The following is a 24,582-nucleotide window of genomic DNA, read 5'->3' as shown; positions in this document are numbered from 1 at the left end:
TCGTTATACTTTCCAAGGAATCTGGTGCAATTAAAATAATATAGTTTTCATTCAAAATAAACTTTTATCCTTTTTTTCCCTTTGTAAATGGAAGAGGTGGCACTCTGTGGAAATTTCAATACAGATGTGATGTAATTTTGAAGGAAAGGTACCTCTTTACAGCTTCTGAGAGTCACACACAGTGTAATAGGGTGGTGATATAGGAGAAAAGATACTGGAATAGAACTCAGAATGAGGAATTACCCTTTGGGAAGTGTGTAGTGATGAATAAGAGGGAGGAAGAGAAGAAACTGAGAAAGATGCAAGAAAAAATGCCAACTAGGAAATCAAATGCTGCCCGAACTGTGAGAATGAAACCAAATCTAGGGAATTATAACAGGATGAAAAAAGAGAACAGCAAAAATAATCCAGTGTTTGAAAAAATAGTAATCCAGTTATGCACAAAAAGTGTAGAGAAGAAAAACAGATAGAACAGAAGTTGTCAAACAGACTTTAAAGAGTAACAGGAGCAGGAGATGAATGGAGTAAAGTAGGAGGGAGTAAGTTAAAAGCAATACACAAAATCAGCTTAGAATTCAACTGTCTATCTGATATTTATGGGAAAGCGTCCATAAAGGTCATGTATCAAATAGAATTCTTGTCATATTTCTTGGTGTTTACACTAGCATAGTACATCCTCCTGGCAGAGTACAATGGTTTCAAAGAGAAAGAAATTGGATGATCCATTACTGATTTTCTGCATGGTGAGAAAGAGAGGCCAAATGTGGAACCTTTCCATCCTTCTTGCTCTCCAGACTCTGCATGCAAGCAAGATGCAAACTTCTCTGGCTAGTGTTGGTAGAAGGAAACAAAACTTGACAAGGTTTTTTGTAAATGCTAAATTATCCTTGTTTTCCCACTATGTGGCTAAACCAGACTGAAACCTCATTTTACATCTTGAACATTTCATAAGCTAAATTTCCAGTCATGATTGGAGTAAAATCAAGTTACAATTTTTTGAGGTCATCTCTGATTAAGGGTGAGGTATTTCTTGACATTGGTCTGTGGTGGAGAGCCCTGCATCATTGATATCACACACCCCGCACAAATTTCAGTTCTTTGCATGGTAAGACACTGTTTTTCTCAAGAGTGCCCAAGTGTAGGGGCAAGCCCCCTGGGCCAGGCTGCACGGGCCCCCTCATGGTGTCTGTGAGAGCTGGAGTGGAGTGGAGTGGAGGCTCCCGAGTTTTCCCATGTTCGTGCTCTTTGCCTCATAAGCCAGCTGCCGCGCTCCAGGTCCATGCCAGTGGATGAATCAACATGCACGTAGTGCTTATGACCAGAGAACTTGAGTCTGAGACCTGCTCTGGTTTGACACCAGTAGGTATCAAAATTTGATCTCCACTCTGTTAATTTACATCTGTTGAATGAAGTAATTTGCACTTTGTGAAATCAAAGGACACAATACTGCGTCAAAGATATTGTTGGAAGGGATAGTGGGACAAAGTTATCTGCTGCTGGAAATCCACCCAAATCAAAAATTGCATTAACTGGATATTAAACTCAGGCTTTCAGTCTATTTCAGTCTGCTGCTGCAGAGCTAAACCTTGGAAGAGAGCAAAAGAGAGGGAAAAAAACCCAACAAGGTTTTACCTTCTGGCAAAACTTACTCTGTCTTCAGGACTAAATATAGAGGTTAATGAAGCCAACAGAAATCTCTCAGTAAACATCAATCTCTTCTGGATCAGAAAAGTGCCCAAGTGTTCATTTACAGACTCAAGAAAAATCCAAAATAATGATGTACTAATGAGTAAACCTTGCCTCCTCTCCTTTCACTTCTGTCAGGGCAGGCTGTCTTCAGCAGATACTTTATTTCCTTCTTAAAAAGAGTAATAATATTGCACATATTGGGCCAGAATTTATTGGTTATTTCCATCATAACTGCCATGCAACACTCACAAAGGCTCCAGTTTTAATAGCTATTTTTTTTTGGTATGGCAGTGTAGTGGCTTTTCAATAAGATATACACAAATAAAGTTTTTATGAGAAGACTGACACATCATACCAGCATTGTGTTCAAACCAGAAATACAATATCTTCTCTGAGATTTTTCAGGACTCTGTTGCTGGATCTTTGAACTATATTATGTCCAATCTTTGTGTAAACAAATTCTTTCTACTAGAATTTGGCCTGGCATTGTAAGTGTCATGAGGGAGGAAAGTGGGCTAGTATTATAGCACAATGATTTCCAGATATATTTTCCTCAGAGCAGTGTAATTAGGTGTAGTTGTGTATGTGTGTCTGGAACTTTATTGTTCACAGCTATAAATGAAAGACACTGTTTAATTAAACCATAATTTACACAGAATATCTGAGATCCATGTTAATTTCCACATTGGCAAGGAGATAAATCTGCCACTTAACATATTAATGGTTGTATTTCAGAAGATTCTGAATTGTGCACTTGCATTCAGAGTATTAGCAACTTTAGTCATCACTGGCACCAGAGAAGTAATTTTCTTTTTGCTTTTTCCTTTTAATTTTATTAGTTAAGTGTAACTATGCAAAGATTGCACTGAATCATAAAATTGGAGCTTAGATATTTTAAGAATTCCAAATATTTACAGTATGTTAACAAAAAAAAAATACAGAATTCCAACTAGAAGATAATTTGTTTATAAACTGGGAGAGCAATTGCAAAGATACACACTGACAGAACAAGCCAGAGGTTCTCCTGGTGTTCAGAGGTGGCTTCATAAGAATAATGTTGCTGGATTCATATTGCTCAAGTGCAACATTCTCTTGGATCCAGGACCAAAATGGAGCTTCCTAAAATGGAGCAAACTGAAGACCTGGGAAAATGTTTCCACACTCAAGTCCAGTTACAGATTTTAATATCATAGGCTAAAATTTCTAACTTTCCTGCCAAGAATGCATTTTAAAGCTGCAAAATATGCACTGAAAATCAATGCCAGATTATGGGCAGTTGGACTATTTTCAATGAAGAACAATGCTTAAGCCATCGTTTACATCATAAACAAACCATGGTGGAAAATGTGTGCAGCCTTTCCATTTAGTCAAAAGGGGAATCTAAAACTTTCCCTTGCATTCAGCTTGTTAACTTACAGCCGGATTATCTTGGAAGCTTCTGCACAGAAAGGGGCCTTTGGCACACACATTGGCCTCTGCCCAAGCAAGAGAAAAGAAAGACAGAAAAAAAATACAACCATGGTATCTTTTACACAATTGTTTCAGGTTTCTAAGCCATTTCTCTGCTGAATTTGTTCATTAAATATTTAATTTAAGAGATATTGGATTGAGTGGATTTACTGGTCACCTCCAAGGCCAATGGATCACAACCTGGCCACCTATTGTGCAAGAGCACTGCTAACAACGGAAGAAGAAGGAAAACCAAAGGTGCAATGCTGTGGCGTCTTGCGTTACAGGACAACTAAAAGAGTTGCACAGCTTTATTGAAAACTACCAAAGCTGCTGTTTCAATTACAATCTGGGCTAGATTCATGGTGTTTTGAATCACACTTTCATACCATTTGTTTCTTGCTTGCTGGCACTTTAGGTCCCACATTAGATTACCTTACGGTTCTTGTGCTCATAAACTAAACTGTGTGTTTACTTGAAAATGCTTTGTGTTTGGGGTGTCTGGCAAAGGGGACTGAGTGACCAATTTGCTTCATCACAGATATTTTTGAGTCTTAAGAATTCAGTGAAGGGTAGGCAGTGGGCTTTCATTTCCTGTTATTTTTGTGGCAGTTTTCTGTACAGACAGTTTGAAATGATATGGCAGAAATGTTTCCATTTTTGATGTGCTGAGACTAGTGTGTTTTTGATAAAAACTAGTGAAGGAATTTTCACTCACTGAAAGCTTAACTTTCCTGACTGAAGTCAAAAGTTCACTTTAATATTGGACACCTGCCTGGATTGAGGTCTAAGAATGCTCTACTGAATTACACCTGTATGCCCTACTCTTACAGGTGACATAAAGGAGGAATAACAATTGCCCTGGGGAGATTCCAGCTGGCACTGGTAGCAGGTATAAAATCTCATGAACAAAAAGTTGTCTTTTCTTGCAGCAGTGGTTAAAGGCAGAGAGAGATGAGAGATGGAACAGTACAATACAGTACAATACAACACAGTACAATGATGGTCACCTCTCCAGAAGCTCAGCAATGTCTTACACATGTTGAAACAGTCTCTTAAGCTTTGTCATTCAGGACATGTGGCTTATAATTCAGAAATTTGTTTTATGGACTTTCCTTTTTGACTGTTTAGTGGGTTTTCAGTTCAGATTGCTAAACTTTCTTTTTTCAGTGAGGGAGGAAAGACTAGTTTTTAATCTCTTACTGTTAGTTAAGAGAACTGTATGGCAATATCTTCTTTTTTAATTCCTTTGGTACATGCAGGGAGTGGAACCACTAAATTAGAACTAATTCCACAGTTTCTTCTGTAGTGTGTCATCTAGTGGTTCTCTCTGATGATGCTGTACTTTGGAGGCTGGGTGGAGATGGTAGTATGGAGACTGAGCCATGAATGAGCAGAACATTGGTGCAAATAAAGTTCAAGAGCAGAGAGACCTTCAAGATTTTCTTCAGAGTTCCAGGGAAGGAGTTGTGACTGGCCACGGATCACTCTGTGACTCTATAGCCAATACAGCTATTATTTAATTAACAGTAAGCAAAATGGCTGAATACAACCATGAAGGAAAGTTATCTGCATTGAAATCTGCATACAGGCCATGTTCAGAGACTAAGGCTCCTGAATTAGCTCATTCTAGTCTTTATCCCAGCCTACATTACTGAGACTTTGAAGTAAGAGCAATTTTGGTCCCTCTGAAAACTTGAGTCACTTTCTCCATATCTCCTCATCACCTGTTCTATGTAGATGAAAATGGCAATGAAAAAGTAGACTGCACCAGTGCAGAACCCTGTGATCTGTGGTGTTGACATGCTTTTATCAGCAACCTGATCTGGTAAGGAGTTCCTGAAAGTCTCTGCATTCTGTGAAGGTTATGTTCTGCAGCAAAGTGGTGAGTGTTCTGCCTAAATCTAAAGAAGTAGGAGGAACACATCTGAAATACTTCTCTGCATAGCTTGTTTCCCCTTAATACCTTCAAGTCAACAGGAAGCATCAAAAAATTGCAAGCATACTAGTACCATATTGTCATTTCAGCTCCAAAATTTAGAGTTATTTAGAGTTATTAGAGGTTTGTTTGGCCGACAACCTTTTACAGAATGAAAAATTAAAATTGGAAAAATGTTACCTTTGTTAAGCATTTGAGCTGAAAATTGGTGCATAATGAGTAGCATCTTTACATATGAGTACTGCATAAAGCCAAGTTTATTAGAGCTGCATCATGACAGCCTCCCAGGGATTACTGAGGTGAGAAGAAGGGAGCTTCAGGGGCCTCTGAGTTGTGAATGGCCTCTCCCTGGTCAAACAAGGGGAAAGACAAATCTCGAGCAGAAACACAGCTCCTGCCACCTTGACAGCAATCAGAACGAATGCATGTGGAAATCTCACCAAGAGCTGCCTTTTCATTTATTTATTTCACCTATTACCACTAAATTTTCTTGGGCTCCCTGAAACATCAGTTCTTTTTAACCTCCAGAGCTCCCATCATCATTGTGTTTGATACAGATGCACAATGAAAGGAATCAAAGGAAAGATTTAATGTGTGGACACAGTTTATTCAGTAATTCACAGGTAAGTTCAAGTTCCTTGAAATTTTACAGAAGCTATTATACATAGTGAGTAAGTAGAGGAAGCAAAATATTATTTTAGGAGTGATTTTTTGCTGCTTAGGGACAGCGGCTTAGAATCCTGAACTGGAAGAAATGGTAATTCCAAAGAGGAGGAGGAGTATGTGATGAAAACACAAGCCAGAAAAACATTCCATGTTAAATATATGCATACAGATATTGATCAATAGAGAACGAGTCTTTTGCCTCATATTCGTTGCCTATATCCACTTTTTTGAACAATTTCCTTAATATGCCAGAATGATTCATAAACATTGCCAAAATGTCTACTACTCTGCTTATGACTGCCATTTTAAAGTAGCTCTTTGCTCACATTCATGTAAAATCACACATAGCTGCATACACATAATTTTTAAGTGTCAGTGTTAGAAATACATACAACAGTATGATATCTAGCTGGCAGTTTGTGTCACTCAAAAAATGTAAAAAATAATTTTTTTCATGGAAAACATCAATAAATGTATGGATATTGAAAGTGACACAAAATAGACGGTAGAATTTTTTTATTCTTCAAGATCAGTTTTAAAAAAAACCTTCAAAATGCTTTGACAAAACGCAGCTGTTCTTTGGAATTTGTAGCACTGTATTGAAGTATTTGAATTTGAGTCTGGGTGGCATCACAAACATTTTTTTTCCCATTGATTTCAAGCTTTAAATGCAAAATGCTTTGAAAAAGTCTCCCATCCCAAGGGCCTAAAAGAATAGTTTCAAAGATCCTGATGTCAAGCTAAAACCAAAACAAATTTGAGGAAACAAATCATTGAAAGTAGAAACAAAAAGCTTTAGCATTGCAAGGCAGTTTAGTCACAGTTATATTTATTTCTGCATTTGCAAAGCTGGAGTTTATACTGCATATGCTAATCCTGTATAGAACTTGATCTCTCAGTAAACTGTCTGATGGTCTACTGGTGGAGAATCAATAGACTGGACAGGAGACTGCTCTTGTAACTAGAGTGTTCCCCACTGCCCACCACAGTGGAGCGATCAGCCTTTCCTCTGATCCGATCCACTCAGCACAGCAGATATTACTGCCTAGCTGATGTTCACCTGGTGAATTTGTCATTCTTCAGACCTCCAAGGAAGGTGCAGCACTGACTGTGCACGTAACACCTGAAGCACAGCAACACAGTGCTTCTGTTCTTCAGCACAACACCCCCCCCGATAATTTTCTTTTCTTCAAAGAAAATTATCTTCCAATTATTTCATAATTTGAGCATTTCTTGGGCAATGCCAAGGTAAAGGAAGCTGCCAGAAAAGGTTGTGATTCATCTCTCTCTGCATCAGCAGCATATGAACCTTCTTTTTGTTTGACTGGAAACTCTCTGGATTAAGCAGATGTGGTTTAGCAGTGCCTTGTACTAACAGCTCAGAGCCAATAAGTGACTCCATCTTCTAGCTTTGTTTCATCTTACTAAAACGATGATTATTATCATGCCACTGGTCTCTTGGGAACTGCACTTCTTGCGTTCAGTTTCCAAGAGTGTGTGAAAGAAGATGAGGGTAAGAGTGAACAGCTAAGAAGAGGATAAAAAGTACCTGGCACTAACAACTGAAGGTACTGCTATTCTAAAGAGAAAAGTGCAAAAGTTCTGCTGGCAGCAATACCCAACGGTGCTTATGAAATGCCTTTTTCTACTGTTATTGAAATAGCTAGTCGTCTGAACAAAACTCCCTGCAAGTTACCAGTTCGTATCTTAGAACAGCAAAACAGTAATTTTACATAACGGAGGAGTTCCTGTACCCTAACCTCCTATTTGTACTTTTGTTATTAAATTTGCAGTATCACATTTCTGGATCAAATCGCTATAAAATCTCATCTGCACAGCAGCCTAGTACATGTTTTATAATGTTACCCAGTAACATTATAAACTGCTATATCAAACCTTCAAATTTCTGATTGATTCAGAAAATAAGTATTGGCTAATAACTAATTTTATTTATAACTAATTTAATAACCTCTTTGGGGCTTGGTAAAATGCAACTATGGTTAATAACAAGATTGGTAAAAAGCGTGGGAGCCCAGAGCCAGTGCTGACTGCCCCCAGCTCTGCTAACACAGCAATGGCTCTGAGCAGGAGAGCCTACTTACCCAGTTCCTGCAGCCAAAGTAATTTTCCCACTGGCAGGCTGTTGAATATCAAAATGCTGCTATCGTATAGGAAACTGCCCCTTTGTACTGGCTTCATTTGACTTGTTGGACTATAAAATTGAAAAGTCGTTAGCTATTTGCTGCAGCTCTGCCCTGCTGTGCTTGCCAGGGATAGCCATCAGAGAGAATTCTGCCCTCTGAACAGTGGAGCTGTGTAGGCTGGCACTTGCTTTGGCATGCCCCTGAAAATAAGGAGTAGACTTGATTCTTGCTGTGCAAACATGTCAGTGACAGCATAAAATCTAAGTAAAATATTTATCTGCTAGGTTCAGTATATGCTTGTCAGCATGAATTAGAAAAAGAAAAAGAACTTGTAGAAACATATCTGAAAGGAGGAGGCATTTTGCCTACTCCTCATTCACCTGGAGTGTGCTGTCCTTTCATATCTGTCACTAGTTTAAAATATATTTCCTCTCATATTTGTCATCAAAATTTGGGACAAATTGCATCCCTTCCTTTTGCCATTGCGAGGAGGTCATAAATAATCACTCTTACCAGAATGAATATATTTGAATATTTTATTTCTTTGAATGGTGCAGCAGATGCAGCAAGTGCCTATGCTGGGCCATTCTGCAGTCCGGATCTTAGTAGCTAATGAAACCTTGACTTGGGAAAGTCAGACATGGTAGGTCTGAAGAAATAGTTGCAAAGAAAGTACTCAACCCTTCAAGGATTTGATTAGGCAGAAGAGGAAAGTCTACACTCCACTTTTCAGCTCATCTGGAGAGTGTGTTTGAAGGGTTTACACATCATCCAAATATCAATAGAAATTCACAGAGCTACAGGACAGAAAAGACTTGGAGATTTTAAACCAACTCTGGATGTATTGAGGCATCCATCTTCAGGACACAGTTGTCTCACAGGGCTTCAGAGGGCAGCAAGCCAAAATAGAGAGAGGGAGCAGGAAGGGACATTTAGTTAGCAGGTGTAGTTTGGTCTACTTTTGGTGGCACTGTTCTGAACCTGCTTTCATCTATTTTTTTCCTTATAGGTAACCTTTAAGAGAATGGAAAAAACAGAAAATTCTAGTAATTACATTAAATTGTTATAATCATTATCACCACTGTAATAGCTCAATCAATGAATGCTATAGCACAGTCATTTTTTTTCTAGTTGTATCTTAACTCTCAATTCACACAGCATTTCATAGACAGAATTGCCTCTTGCTACTGACCTGAACTATTCTCTCCTCTTGCTCTCCAGACATCTGGCTGCGTTCCTCATGCTATCCTTATTCTGGCAACTCCTGCAGCGAAGGCTGTCCGCAGTGCTGGACCTGCTGTTGGCACAGAGCGCTGCCATGGTGTGATGAGTACAGGGCAAAGCGCTTCGCCAGGCACCTTGTGAGGACACCATGCACTGTGCAGCCTGCACTGGCAGTGTGAGAGGTTTGGGATGATTCTGCCTTGATGTGAGCACACACTTGTTTGGTATTTATCTGGGACTCGCATTTCACCTGCCTTTATTCCAGTGTAAGGCCCTGGTGTGTGGAGCTCCCAGTGGAGGCTACCACATTGCACCAAAACTGGCCACTGAGCCATGTCCAGAGCAAACACCACTTCTGGGGAGGGTTGTTTTTTCCCCTGGATCTGTTCATTGGTCAGAGATCTACACACACATTGTTCTTCCCTGTCAGGGAGGGTGATGCAGGAGCAGGCTGATGAGGCCAAGGGCTGCCCAACCTGCTGCTGCTGCAGCTTGTGAATTTTGTCTTTGATACTCACTTGCCACCATTTCAATCCACTGGGCTATGCAGAGGGCAATATGGCAAATGATATGCTGCGTTAGAGAGACTTCAAAGGTAAGCATAGAGCTGATGCTATGCAGTCATCCAAACCTTCCCTGACATTCTTCAGGCTGAAAGGTCAGGATGAGCTACTCTGAGCACATAGGCTTTGGATAAAAATTTAAAAGTTAAAACAAAAATCAAAGCTTGGAAACTCTAAAAATGTCTTGCTGTTAGCACTATAGTCACTTTCTTTCATCGCCAGAAATCAGTTTTACAGGTACTTCTACAGTGCTCATACAGCCTTGTTTCCCACTTTAAAAAGAGAAGAGAGAATTAGGGGGGAAAAGAGCTGAAACAACCATAGTTAAGCAACTGTAGCTTCTTCAGGATTGTCTCTTTTCTCTGTGGCTGTCACACGCGATTATGTTTGTAAGTAAAATTAGGTCAGTATTTGCTACACTGTTTTGGAGTGAGGTGTCTGGTAGCTGTAAATTACAAATATGCATTTAAAATAGAAAAACAACCAGTGAAGGAATTATTTATAACTTTTAAATAAAGATATCAATTTTGAATACTCCCTTAAAACAACATAGACTAGATCAGCAGTGCTGCTCACTAACCCAAACTCCCTTTGTCAAAAACTTTAAAAATCATTTTGTCTGTCAATTTGATTCCAAAATTCATGTGACATCTCTAAAATTCAGTTCCCTATTTTGCAATTTAAAGAGCTACTAATACTCCTATAGAGTGTTGGGAAAATTAAGTCATTAGCATTATTATGGCTTGACAGCCTCACACCTACAGAAAAAGGAGAGGAAAAAAATGTCAGCTCTGTTAAGTTCCTGTTCTGATGGCTCATAAGATCCAGATAAGCCAATAATAGTCCAGTCCAAAACAGTAATAAGCAGCTACAAAAGTTGCATTTCTTTCTTTTGAAGTGAAAAAACCCCCCCGTAAATTGGAACTTTCAATGGAATTGAGAAGAGAGAGCTATTTTGGAAAACCAGGAAGGTTTGCATTCATCAGTATAGTATGTGGAAGATAAATGCAATCATTTCTATTGGAATTCACTCAGGGCCCCAAGCTGTTACGCTGTTTGGTTGTTTTATATTAAAAAGTCAGAGATACAAAAGTATACAACAGTATGAAATTAAGTTATGAAAATTCACAGCAAATACCTTTCCTGACATAACATTTCTGCAGTAAATGGTGTTTCATTTGCACTGGAAACTTACAAAGACTCCACAGCTTCCTTATCTGTAAATGTCCCCTTTCCAACCAATATACATGAAAGAGAAAAGACTTAGAGAGACAATGAAGTCATAGACTCAGGAAAAAAGACTAAAACCTTATTCTCCTCTTTTCCACTCTGCTTTGAGCCAGATTAGCTCAATTTACCTGCCTGGAGTTTTGTATACTTTAGAAGAGGTAAAATGTATGGCCTCCTTGCTTTGAATAAGCTCTGCTATGACCATTTTACAGTTTAGGCTCCTTCTCTTAACATATTCAAACTGGTATTTCCTTTCTATCCATTATAATGTTGTATATCAGGGAGTAATGAGAAAGACACAGACCTCACAACCTGTCTTTCTGTTTTGATTTGAGTTCATTCAACGAGGCTTTATTTTCTCTCCATAGCTTTTCCTGCCTCCTTGGCTGGCTCTACGCTGTATTTGAAGCGGAGACCATGCTTCACTTAGCATCAACCTTGATCTGCAGTTGTCAGAATGGGCACACTATGCCTGGTGCCTGATGTGTCCCTGTTTTGTTGTTTTTACTGTTGTCTAAATATTATGACAGCAGAAATCTTCCTACAATTGTGGATGCCTACAGCCAAGCTTTAAGTTTTCAGCAGGTAGTAATAGGGAACATGATTTTGGCTTATCCTGGCTGCATGGCCAAACATCACAAGGCCGTTGGCTGATGATCAGAGAGGCTGCTCGGCTGCAGATAGCTGGTTAGTAGCCAGGGGGGAGCTGGTTGTACACAGTACTGCCAGTTCTTGTAGGCCAGTCCATAGTCACTGAAGCATACCTGTAATCTGGGACTGATACCTGGAAAATATAACATGACAGTGGCTATGAGGAGCACAAAGAGTAGATGGGAGGAAGGAGCTGGCATCAATACACATCTTTCAGGATCAGACGGAGAGCTTTACAGGCTGATTTCTCAATAAAGATGATTGAATAGCTGTTTCTTACCAAAGATGGATATTAGTTTTGATACCAGTCCTAAAGTTTGGCTGCAGATTTCAGGCAGCCTTTCCTTACGGCCCTGTCTCCTTCACAGCTGTAGCATAGTGGGGAGGGGACAGGCTTTTCCCTGCAGTTAAATGCACGCAAGTGCTATTGAAACTGGTGGCAGTTGTTCATGCTCATCAGCAGACAACAATAAACTGGAACCATGAGTTGGAATATCCTCAGTTCTCCACACAGATGATCTGTGACAAGGTTTCCCTAAGACTCGTGTTTCACAAACTCATCATTTGTACCTCCTGTTATTCACAATAGCCACCAACTTGATAAGACATTAGCATAGCTGGTCTAAAGGTCACACTACAACTTGCAATTGCACAGAGAACTTGCCTTTCCCTTTACTAGTAAATGATGCACAGGCTGCTGTGCTCAAAATCTTGCCAATTACTGCTTATCCCAAGGAAAGCTCTACCTCTGATGGAGGATACAATAACCTTTACAGCTTCTGCATTCACTCTGCTGGCCTGTCTTCCAGGCTAAAGTTGGGGACATCACCCTCTATTGGGTTGATGTCTTCCATCCCTCTAGTATTCAATTTCAGCTTTGTTTTTACTTCCAGAATTGATAAGTGAAATTCCACTCCTCACATCTAATCAAAAAATTTCGTGGAAGCACTCTATCCCAACTGAGTCTCATGGTAACTTTTCAGCCTCCAGTCCCTGCCTGGCTGGTCTCCACAGATATTGTTATAAAAGAACCAAGGACTTCCTCTGCTTCAAAAGCAAACTGATCCATCTCTGGAAATCATTTATGGCTAGAAAAAATGTTGGGAGGAGAAGAAGAGAAGGAAATCATGGCTTTCTTTCATACAGTAGACTTCCTAATTGCATACCAAAAGCTGACTAAAGAGTCAACATTTCTTTTTACTTGCATTCACAACACACTGGGTTTTCTGATTTATAAGCAACACTTGCTTTTGGCTGTTGTTGTGTACAACCTAATAGCAATCATGCATTTTTAGAAAAGGAAGACATCCTGAATAAGGAAATGGGTGATGGTGAAGTTATCCACCATGGTCTGTACAAGATCAATTAGAAGAAAAGAACTTCTGTTAGTATCTGAGAAGAAAAGGCTTGTCTACACTTTGAAGGGCTGATAATTCCTCTTTGAAGGGCTCACCCAAAGGTGGGTGAGTTGCTGAAATTTGCAGAATCAGTTGCATGTTGTGCTATCTGCTCTGCCATTACTGGCATTTCTGAAGAACTGGCCTTCCTACTGGGTTTTGTACAGTTTGTTGTGGTTTATACCACTTCATTTCTCTTAAGAATGGAAAGAACTAATAAAAAGAGAAAAAGAAAAAACTCTGTGTATTTAGATTATATTTAGCAGACATCAAGAAACATAAAAACCTCTTTACATATATATAAAATCAAAGAGTCAAAACCCACATTGGCTTACCTTCAAATTACTTGGTTTATTTTTTGTAGATTATGCAAAATTACATAGGCTTATCTTATTTCCCACCCCCTCAAGGCAGTCCAGAATAAGCTTCTGTTGTGGAGCCCATAGTCACTGCGAGGAAATATTTTTCAGAAAAAACATTTTCTTGAGAATCTATAAGATTAAGAAGATATGAAAGCATGAATGGAGAGAAAATACTAGAGCGAAGCAACAGCTGTTTGGTGCCAAGTTTTTTAAGTGATTATTCCTGAACACTTTATAATTTCTTACTTTTACAGCTAGTTCAAAAAGCATGAAAAAATCATACAGTTAAATAAATGAATGGCTGTAGTATATGCTGCAAGCCATAAAACACCACCTAATCTTTGTAGTATTACAGATAGAATCAATAGGTGAAAACTTCTATGCCAAATCTAAAGACATTGCTGCAACCCAGACAGATGCTATCAGAAGAGGCTAGTTCTTTTCAAATACCCTGTCTGTATCTTTGGATGGAAAGAAAGAACTGAATAAAAGACAAATAGAAATTAAACTGACATGAGCTAGGTTTTTTATAGTACATGTAAGCTGCACTTATAGGTAGCTGAGACCCTTGTTTACCAGTGAGATGAATAGAGTGCCAATGGCTGTTAGTTCTTGTTAAAACTTGTAATTATTTTTCCTAGTTTATACTTCATACTAGAAACCATTCAATAGGTGCAGAATCTTGGGCATATTTAAGAAAACAAACAAGAAAGTGCTATGAGAATTTCAGATTAAAATACTCAAGTTTTGTAACCTTAATGGGATGTATTAATTTTATTTTTAAGGTTTAAGGTTTAAGGAGAAATCTTTTGAATTTCTATCTTGTAGACAGATCCCTATTTATGCTTAAATTATGCAGGGTATGATTACAAAATCAAATTGCTTGGTCAGCCAGAATATCACATTAACATGGTAGTGACTAAAGACAGAAAATACACATTTAATCACTGATTGAGATTGTTAGGGATGTTTTATATACTATCAATTCTTTGTATGTAAAATACTCATCTCAAAATGCATGTAAGGAGCAGAATTTGGAGTTGAAGTCTCTCTCAGAGGTTTTCAAAAGCATAAAAACGTGGCAACCCCACAACCAGCTATTGGAAGAAATGGGAACTTGAGGGATAGAAGCAAATATTGCAGAATGTGCCATAGACAGCATTCTGCCAGCAAGGAAGAGCACAGGTGGCGTGGAAAGCACCTTTCCATTTTGGTTTTCATTTGAAAGAGAGTATAACTAGAACACGAGGCATACAAACTTTGGGATAACAACAAGACTTTTCAAAGATTTTTAAGAACAGCGAGAGGAAGTTTATCCCACAGCAGAGATGGAGGGAGCCCTTCCCAGTATTGCTGGCTAGTCAAAGCATTCACCTCGGCGCTGACAGCAGCAGATCAGGGAGGTGAACATAAGGCAATTGCTCCAATCAGTGTTCTCTCCCCAGTCTGTATGAATTACTATTAATAAAACATGAAATGCCTTCAAGAATAGTATAACCACGAGCCTAGTGTCAAGTTGAAGCTTGTTCATTCTCATAAAAAGAGCTGATTTAGAAGAAATGGCATTTTCTAGCAAGAACACACTATAGAAGATCTCTCAACCAGCTTTGTTTTAAACACAACACAGCCTGTGAAAATGGAACAAGAACTGATCTTAACAGAGGAACAAAATCAAAATGTCTCTTTCCAAGGCCAACTTCCATGGGTGTAATTCAACTGATAACAGTACATTTCAGATTAGATCTGCAGAACTGAACAGTTGCTTTCTGTAAAAAAATAGACAGAAGAAAAACCTTTGATTTCCCTCAGCTCTTACACTGACATTTTTCTTTGAGTACATCACTTCAACTTTGGTTTCTTTGTTTCTTGTTTGAATCTTTTCTGTCTACAATTTCTAGCTGCAGAATGATCTTTTTAATGAGAACTTTGTTACTCCATTTATGCAGTGCTTAGCTCAGTAACTCAAATTTCATCACTAGCAACAAATAAGAAATATATATGTATGTCTTGGCAATGCTCTGTCTGGGGAGACACTGTAAGGATGGAACTTAATTTTATACATTTGCTGCTCTTTGCCTTTAACTAGTAGTTTGCCCATTCTATTCTCTGCCTATGCTCTACCTCCTTCTCTATCTTCTAAGACTTCTTACTTATCATCACAGTAAATACTGTTAACTTTTTGATGAAAATCTTACAGAGACATGTGAAGACATTGATTTTATCTGTGTTAGGAAAAACGACAAGGAGCACCAAGTCACAGGAAACAAGGACCCATCAAGGACTGAACCCGCATAGCTCGTCTGAGCTCGACCATGCTCAGAAATCAAAAGGAGATGAAGAATCTGTCTGTTGGCATAAGAACAGGCACCACAAGTTGAAGCACTCTATGTGGACACAGATTATAGTAGCTGTTCAGAAAAAAACTAAGATTTCAACCTCTGTTTGGTATGAATCGGACAAAAATTATTTCAGAAGAGATCTGGAATCCTACAACTCGCTTTGATTCTTGTTTTTTTTTTTTTTTTTTGTCATGTGGATACTTCTTAGCTGTCAAGTATAATTTAATTTCCCCCTAGGAGGCACTTTCTATTGTATCAAAACCAGCTAACCTTTCCTGCAAATTTTGCACAATGCAAAAAATCATACAATGTTGTCAGCTGAACTATTTTTGCAGAGTTGGGGAAGTTATACAGAAGTAAATCGCTCATGAATTTCAGCCCCAGAAGTGCCAAAATCCTAACCTCATTTAGAACTATATAATTCACATGAAGTCAGTAGTAATAGCCTAACTTTAGAGCCCTGCTCGTTTTGTCAGAAAACCAGTTTCCAGATATATGATTTACCTAGTTTTCTTATTTCAGTGCCTTCTTATCAAAGCATTAGATTTGTATCTCACATTGCATTTCAAAGAAGCAGCATAATGTAAGAATGACCCTCTATCTTCCACTGTCTCTGAAAATGTATGGAGATTGTGAAGACAGTATAAGACACTTCTTCACAAGCAATTGTAAAAGGTGTTTAGCAAGTTTGGACTTGCATGCTCTGTGTTGTAAAACTTGGTAATGTGCTAAAAATGTGTGGGAGTGTGCCTTTTTTGTCAGTCTCCTGTATGTTTGTGGAATGTTAGTGGTGGGATGGGGTCAGAAGTGGAGAAGCTTCCTCCCACCTACTTTTCTTTACAGTTCTCCAGGGATACAGAGCTGCTGAGAGGGCTAAACTGTATGGAACAAGAGAGTTAGTCATTGCAGATCTGGCAGAAAGTATGCTGGAGATTTGCAGGTTTTGGCCATGGAGTTGCAAGCAACACCCAGATACTTACTTGAGCAGTGCACTTCATTTATTCTTTGACAAGAAATAATTCATATCAAAAGTATTCAAGACATGAATAGAACCACTTTTTCTGCATGCTGTTAAATTGTTTCAGATCCTAATGGCACAAAAATACACAAGTAGTGTCTCTCATATCCATATGGAGAAATGAGTCACTCTACTAGGTCTTAATGCTTACCTAGCACTAAAATCTGTGAGGCTTGTGACACCAGCTCTACGAGTACCTCAGACTGATAGACATCTCTTTCTTCTCTCCTCACAGGCCGTCATGGCAACATCTGAGCTCTAAATATACTCCCCAGGGGACTAAACAGAGCTTGTTCATCCCCTTTCCACTTTTTCAGTAGAAGAGAGAAACCAGAACTAAACTACCACTTCCAGTTCTCTGTAGAACATTTGATGTATTGAGAATGGAAAATCTGTTTTGTGAAAGACCACTGGATTTCAACATTTCTTTTTTTTCCATTTTGGGACAGATGCTCCAGAATCTGAAATTTCTCATGTGGTGGAGGCGGGGGAAGCCAAAAAAATAAAAGATAGTTTCCATTACAATATGCAATACGGGTAATTACCTCCTACTTAGGCGAAAAGGTGTTTAATGTCAAATATTTCATTCTGTAACTGTAGAGCATTCATATTGATATTTTTCAGGACCCATTTCTGTTTTAGTGAAAGAAATTATGGTTGGAGGGGTCACGATTACAGGAAGCAGTTCTCTTCTCGTGCCAAATGGCTCCATCAAAGGTTTCTCAATGAGTTCTGGTTATATCACTTGGTAGTCTTGTTTTTGCCCTAGGTAAGAGAGAATAAACTGTGGCTTAGCCTAATACATCAATGAAAGAGTGCAAAATCCCCATAAAACTCCTTCAGGCTCATTACATCAGTAACAGAAAAGAGAGTATACTCTCTGCTCTTCAGTCAAATAACCAAAAAGGCCTCTCCATTTGGAGCAGAAAGAGACAGACACCTACCTGGTTCTGTTCTCTCTTTGAAGTGCCATAATTAGAACTGATCTGCTACAAGAAAAGTGTTCTGAATCAGGTTAAAAATCAATTAGCTTTTTTCTTTGGAAATCAAAAGAGCATTTTATGACATAATATTAAAAATACTTCTTGGGTTTTCTCTGGGAGTAGCACTAACTATTACTCAAAGGCTCTCTCCAGTCCAAACCAAGGCTTTTTGCTATTTTTGTCATTAATATCTAGAGCAACAATAAAAACATGAAAAACACTTATTTTCAGGATGAACTGGAATGACTCCTAGAGTTACTGGTGATAACTTATGCTGCAAACACATGCTTGAAAGAGTGTTTATAAATATCCCACTTAATGGAAAAAAAAAATTATGAGTGGTGATAGAAATCTGTCTGGCAAAAAATCCCTGTGCTATCTGCCAACAAGTACAGATTCCCAGTACAACTGCAATGTACGTCCAGTTCTGTTAAAATCCATATATTAAAGATAATTAAAATATTATAAATCACCACTCAAAATGGTTTTCTTCAGAGGTAGCCTTCTGACTAAACTGCCACTGAAGCTTCTTTAAACTTATTTCTTACAGACACTGATTTTCTCTGCTAATAAAAGGACAAAGTCAATGCCTGGGGGTGAAAATAACATCAAAAGAACACTTGCAGCTGATCCCATAAGCGGTCTAACAAGACTTTAGTGGAGGAATCTTAACTTTCTCACACACTCACAAGTCTGCTTACTATAGTAAGGCTACACAATGTAGAGCTGTGACTTCCTCCGAGTAGTACACTTTCATAGTGTCATTTTATTCTGGTTTATTTACTTCTAGTTTTCTCACATATATATATAAATATATGTACATATAGATAGATAGATAGACAGATATTTCCCAATGAAAGGGAAGCTAGCACTAACTGAAACATGTCTGTAATGTCTGTCAGGAGCTGTAATAAGAGTTAACTACAACTGAATACCAAAAGGGGATGAAAAATTCTCTCATGGCAAGCAGCACTTTTGCAGAACATTTGATAAGCAATATTATGCAGTATAAACTACAGCCAAACAGAAACTATCGGTTTGATGACATATACCACATCTGGATCATAGGCAACTTGACAGTGTTTTTGCCTTGAGCCATAGCCATGTCAGCTCTAATGTGACATTTAGCATATTTAACCATGAACATATGACACATCTTTAGAAATCCTTTTTGCCTAAATAGGTTATTTTTACATGCATAATTGTCAACAAAAGTAAATAAAATTCAGTGTGAAGTGACATTTTGTAAGACCTTATCAGTTTTGTCCTGTGGCATTAGTCTAGCCTATGCTATATAACATGAGGCATATCCTGGATTGTTTTTCTTAAAGTCCTGCACATTGACATTATCTTTAATATTCAATGCTAATTTTAACAAGGAATGTGAACTTTCCCTGGAATTGATCTGTCTTTTTCCTTTGTATTTTCCAGTCCTTTGGACAGAGCCTTATTGTGTAAAATCCCTATGACTGCCATAACTTCTGACCAAGAGTAAGGGGTCATGACTTGGAAAGAATCAGTAATTGCATATACAGTGTGTAGTAGTAGCTGGACAACATGCCTGGCAATGCTAAAATCTCTAACTCTGGAGTCAAGAGTTTGACATAAGGTACATCTTAAGTTGATTAACTCACTGCATTTAGATACTCAACTGGGTTCTCTGAAGACAGTGAAAAATGCTATTTTTTCAGTTTGTAGTGACATTGGTTCTAAACTTAGAATAAAATATGAATATTCTAAGATATAAAACTTCAAATTATGTCAATAAAGATGTAATTGCTACGAATTTGGTTTTAGCATTCTGGTATTCCCATTTATTATCAGTCTTTCTTGTTTAATCAGGATATACTACTCCATAGAAAAACCACACTTCCAATATAATTATCTTGCTAAAAAATAGTATGAGAGCATCAATTCCAGACTCTGGGAAGATTTAAATCTGGATTCTGATCAAAAGTTAAAAGAAACCTGCTTTTAGCTTCAGTGCTTTGCTTGATGGGATTCTGGTATCAATCTTCAGCTTTGAAACATATAATGGATGTGTGTGATTTCTCCTCAACACAGTTCTGTGACTAAAACTTCTATGACCCTTTATAAAAACTTAATTATTTTGCCAATTCTATTTGTATATACAGCCTTCCTAAGGAAATATTTCCCATCCTTATATCTGTAATGTTATAGACAATAGAAATGAGTAATTTTTGTCCACTTAATCACACACACACATTTTAAAATACCTAAGTCAGAAACCATTAATTCTTTCTAACTGTATAAGACAAAATTCAGCAGTTGACACTCAAAATTAAGAAAGATCATGAAATTGGATGGGAGATCTACTTTGGGTTTGGTTTCTAATTGAAATTTTAAGTACTGATTTGCAGGTTTCAGAACCTTTTAGGACTGGACCATTTGACACATGTCAGCTCTGTGACTAATATTTTACATCTTAATTATGGTTTTTAAGGAGACCAATCATTTTGGTAACAGTCACAAGCACTGCAAATACAAATACTTATTTCAGAGGAGTGTACTGGTATTGAGGACCTCATGAAGGAAGAAGAACATGCCCTCCTCAATTTATCACTAAGCTGAGCTGTATCTTTATTAGAAAGACAAGTGGTTAAGCCAGCAAAGGATGTAGTGATAGAAATTCAGGCATCTACCTCTTCTTAATCAAAATTATACCTGGTTATATAGGTTGAATTTTGTGTAAACTAAGAAGGTATATGAGAGAGAAATGTGTGTGTATACCTCTATATAGAGAACTTATTTAGTGAACATATTTGACAGAGCCATTATTGCAATCTGCACCTGTCTTTTACTCAAATGCACATACCCAAAAAACCCAAATGGATGGCAACTACAAAATATCTCTTGTCATCCTTATGCCTATGGTGTTGTCTACGTTAAAAATGAAGTGCTACTACACAGACTTTATTGTTACAGAGCCTATAATTCTTGCTTGTACATATGTGGTAGAAAAGCAGGATAATGTGCATTGCAGTAACAGAAACAGTTGATAAAAGTGTTAACATATTGATATTGCCAAGATTGTCTCTGTGTCATACTTTGTGCGGCTTGGAACTTCTTCATCTTGCTATAAATCCACTGGTTGAAATACCTTAAATACATGTGATTTCATACAGAATTATTTATCTGGTATCCCGACATAACTTCATTTGCTGTTACAGAAACTTATTTTTTCATTTAGTCGTAGGAAGCTTTGTTACATTTCTTCCCCCATGTGAATTAAAAGTATTTATCAATTAGCAGTTGACGCCTCCTTTGTTCACAGACTTTGGTTCTTTAGGTCAGCAGAGCCTCCAGAGTCTAGCTTCATAAAGACAGCAAAACTGGTAACTGTAACTTATTCACATTTTTAAATTAATATCAGCATTCTTCTTTCTTGTCAAGTTTGTTTATATACATGAGGTGGATAAGGAATTTGTTGGATGGTTGCATCCAGAGGGTGGTGGTCAATGGCTCAGAGTTGCATTGGGGCTGCTATCTGAAGAAAGGGAAATTTGGGTTCCCATCCCCATCACTCTGTACTTCAGTTCTCCAGGTTTACAGTGAGGATAATGATGTTCACATAACAGCATAAATCAAAGGACAGAAATGGTACTTGTTGAGTGTTGCTGTCACAGGATATAACAAAATGCCCACAAGCAAGCATTTGGTTCTGTATTGTAGATGGGCTTTTCTGTCTTAACTTACAAGAACGTTTAAGGATTTTACTATATTCACCCTTTATTTCATAATTCTTGACTAATGATAAACTTAAGCTTGTATTAATAATTCATCTATACTTCCATTATTAATGTCTTTCAGGTATGTTCCTTAATTTGCTTTGTCCTGTTTTTCACAAAAAGTAATTGGCTTTTTAGAGTTAGCCTACTTTATTACATCCTCTTCAGGTGCTATATGTCTCCTTCCATGATTATATTAATTAATTTCAAACTGTTGATCTTATCAAGCTAAAACAAATTAACACAAACAGTCAAACAGCAGATTTCAAACATGGCATTAATTTAATGCAAATTTCAGGTTTTTGGTATTTTGTCACACTTGTTTAGCCTTAGGTTGTTGTATTTCAATTTGTAAATCATTCTCTACAAGTGACTTCTTAATATCTGTCTTTTAGAAGAGGACTGATAGAGTTTTTTTTATCAGAATGACTTTCTGACAACAATATTATGTTTTCAGTAAGAAATGGAAATACATTTTATGGGATAAAATGGTCTTAAGGGAAATAGTCTCAAGGGCAGGCAGTGTCTTGACCAGCTCTAATAATGAAAGAGTTTTATCAAAGTAGAGACTTGAACCTGGAGGAAAGTGCAGTTGATAATTTCTAATTTATTTAAGTCATTGAAGTTATAACCATGTGTAAAGTGACTATAAGCATATTTTTTATATTTTCTTTCATTAGTAATTTTTGCAGTACCCATTATGTTTTGTTGTGACATGTCCATAATTTCTCTTTTTTATTGATAGGCTTTATGGGAAATACTCTCATGACGTCAATTTCTGATTGAAAATACAAAAGAAACACCTTTCAGTGTGTCCACCATGTATTAGTCAATGAACTGCATAAAACTGTGCAAGCTGACACTCTGCCAGTAATAAAGAATGAGGAAATGAAAGGGATTTAAAAAAAAAAATCCCAAACCTTAGTATAAGAAAACATTCATGTCTTAGTTTGATTCCTGTAATCTCCCCACATCTTCCTTCTTCGCCCAAAATCACACTGCAAGTTTTCTTATTCTCCAGCTGCCCTGGCACTGTATCTCTCTGCCTCTGAAGATCACCTCATTGACTTACTGGCTTTTACCACATAAAGCTCCTTTTCCAACTTGTTTGGCTTTACAAAGGCTCTAATTTCCCTGATTTCCTACTTTCCCATTTTTTGGTCATCTTCCTTCTACAGAAAACAAAATATTGTAACCTGCCAAGGATAAGCCAGAGCAATTAAAGTAATTAACAAATCAGCATTAATAAATTGCTCCAGGATGTTTACAAACAAGCAGTATGGCAAGCCTGAACACTCCAGTGGGTAAGAGGGGTGATGATGCTGCCTTAGAGCCCTGCTCCAAGCCTCTGGCTTCATCCCCTGACACATGACACAGTGCCCCTGACACAAACCTCCTAGACTGAGCCACCCAAGAGATGATGCTAGTCCCTACAATCAGGGGCTTCATGGACATCAGAGTGCACTAGCTATAATTCATTGCTGATACATGAAAACATACCACAAAGGGAAGCTGTTTGAAAGAAACCTTTTTTTAATCAGTTTTAAATCGGTTTTAAATAAGTATGAATTCACTCCATCAAATGGAAAGCTTTTTTCAGACTAATGCAACCTCCCTCATTACATGAGAGTTTGCCCTGCCTACCCCTCCTCTGTCCCCCAGCGTAACCTGATATCTCTGGAAATAATAGAGAAATCTGACAATATTCTGTGCTCAAAGAACTGCATGCATATATATAAATATGCTTTTTTTATGCCTTGGACTGCACATTTTTGAGATATTTAATACATTTACTATACAATAAGACTGGAGTTATTTTTTACCTTTACACTAGTTAAAAGCAAAATAATTGTTGTTCTGTGTATTTTATATCCTCCCCTATCACCTTTGTTTACATTCATATGATGTAGACATTTATTATTCTGGCCAATAATTCAGCCTATTTATCCTTTTTTTTTTCAGTTTTATAACTTTATGTTATGGGGACAACATCAAGGAAATTAAGTAATTTTGTTATTTCATTTATATAATTGAATTTGTCTGAACTATAGTTGAACCAGAGTCCAAACTTGAGTAGGGAGGACTAATCTTTGTTTGCAGATTTAACATGAAAAGGACTATTTTTTTGATCATAGATTTATTTTATACCATGGGTAAAGATAATGGTCATAAAAGAAAAGATCATGGCAACTTGGGGCTGCTGCTACCCAGAGGATGGTGGGTGAAGTAGCACAGAAGAGCAGCGATGTGAGTCAGTCACACAGTAAATCAGCTGAGAGGAAGACACTGCTTGCTTACAGGGATAAGGAACAGACCTTCCCAGAAAGATAAATCCTCCTGCCTGTCTTCAGGCTGAGTGTCTGCCTCATGAAGGACCCAGTGAAGAAGTGTAGGACAACACTTCAGATTTTCTAGTGCTGGCTCTACAAAGAGTAAGAAGCGGGGAAGGCTGGTGGATTAGCTTTGATGCCAGGACCAGCTGGAGCTCTGTGCTTAGGACAAGCAGTCTGCTGTGGCTGCTGCAATATGTCATCTTGAGGGCAGATTTTGGCATCTTTAGGACCCTGATTGAAAGAGTCCCTTGGGAGAGAGTCCTGAAGGGCCGAGGAATACAGGAAAGCTAGATATGTTTTAAGAAGGAAATCTTCAAGGTGCGGGAGCAGGTTGTCACTACAGGCCTGTGAACCTGACCTCAGTGCCAGGGGAGGTCATGGAGCAGATCATCTTGAGTGCCGTCACACGGCATGTAGCGGACAACCAGGGGATCAGGCCCATCCAAAATGGGTTTATGAAAGGCAGGGCCTGCTTGAGCAACTTGATCTCCTTCTATTACAAGGTGACCCACTTAGTGGATGAGATTGAGGCTGTGGATTTGTCTACCTGGACTTTAGTAAAGCCTTTGACACCATTTCCCACAGCATTCTCCTGGAGAAACTGGCCGCTCATGGCTTGGGTGGGTGCACAGTTCACTGGGCAAAAAACTGGTCAGATGGCCAGGCCCACAGAGTGGTGGTGAATAGAGTTACATCCAGCTGGCAGCTGGTCACTAGTGGTGTCCCCCAGAGATCAGTACTGAGGCCAGTCCTGTTTAATATCTTTGTCAATGACCAGGATGTGGAGACTGAGTGCCCACTCAATCAGTTGGACAGGAATGTTGGTCTGCTGGAGGGAAGGAAGGC

The sequence above is a fragment of the Manacus candei genome, unplaced genomic scaffold (assembly GCF_025592945.1).
Source record: "Manacus candei isolate 608988 ecotype Guabito, Panama unplaced genomic scaffold, ASM2559294v1 h1tg000021l, whole genome shotgun sequence".
Lineage (NCBI taxonomy): Eukaryota > Metazoa > Chordata > Aves > Passeriformes > Pipridae > Manacus > Manacus candei.
The sequence above is the reverse complement of the archived record's forward strand: the minus strand, read 5'-3'. Positions refer to the sequence as shown.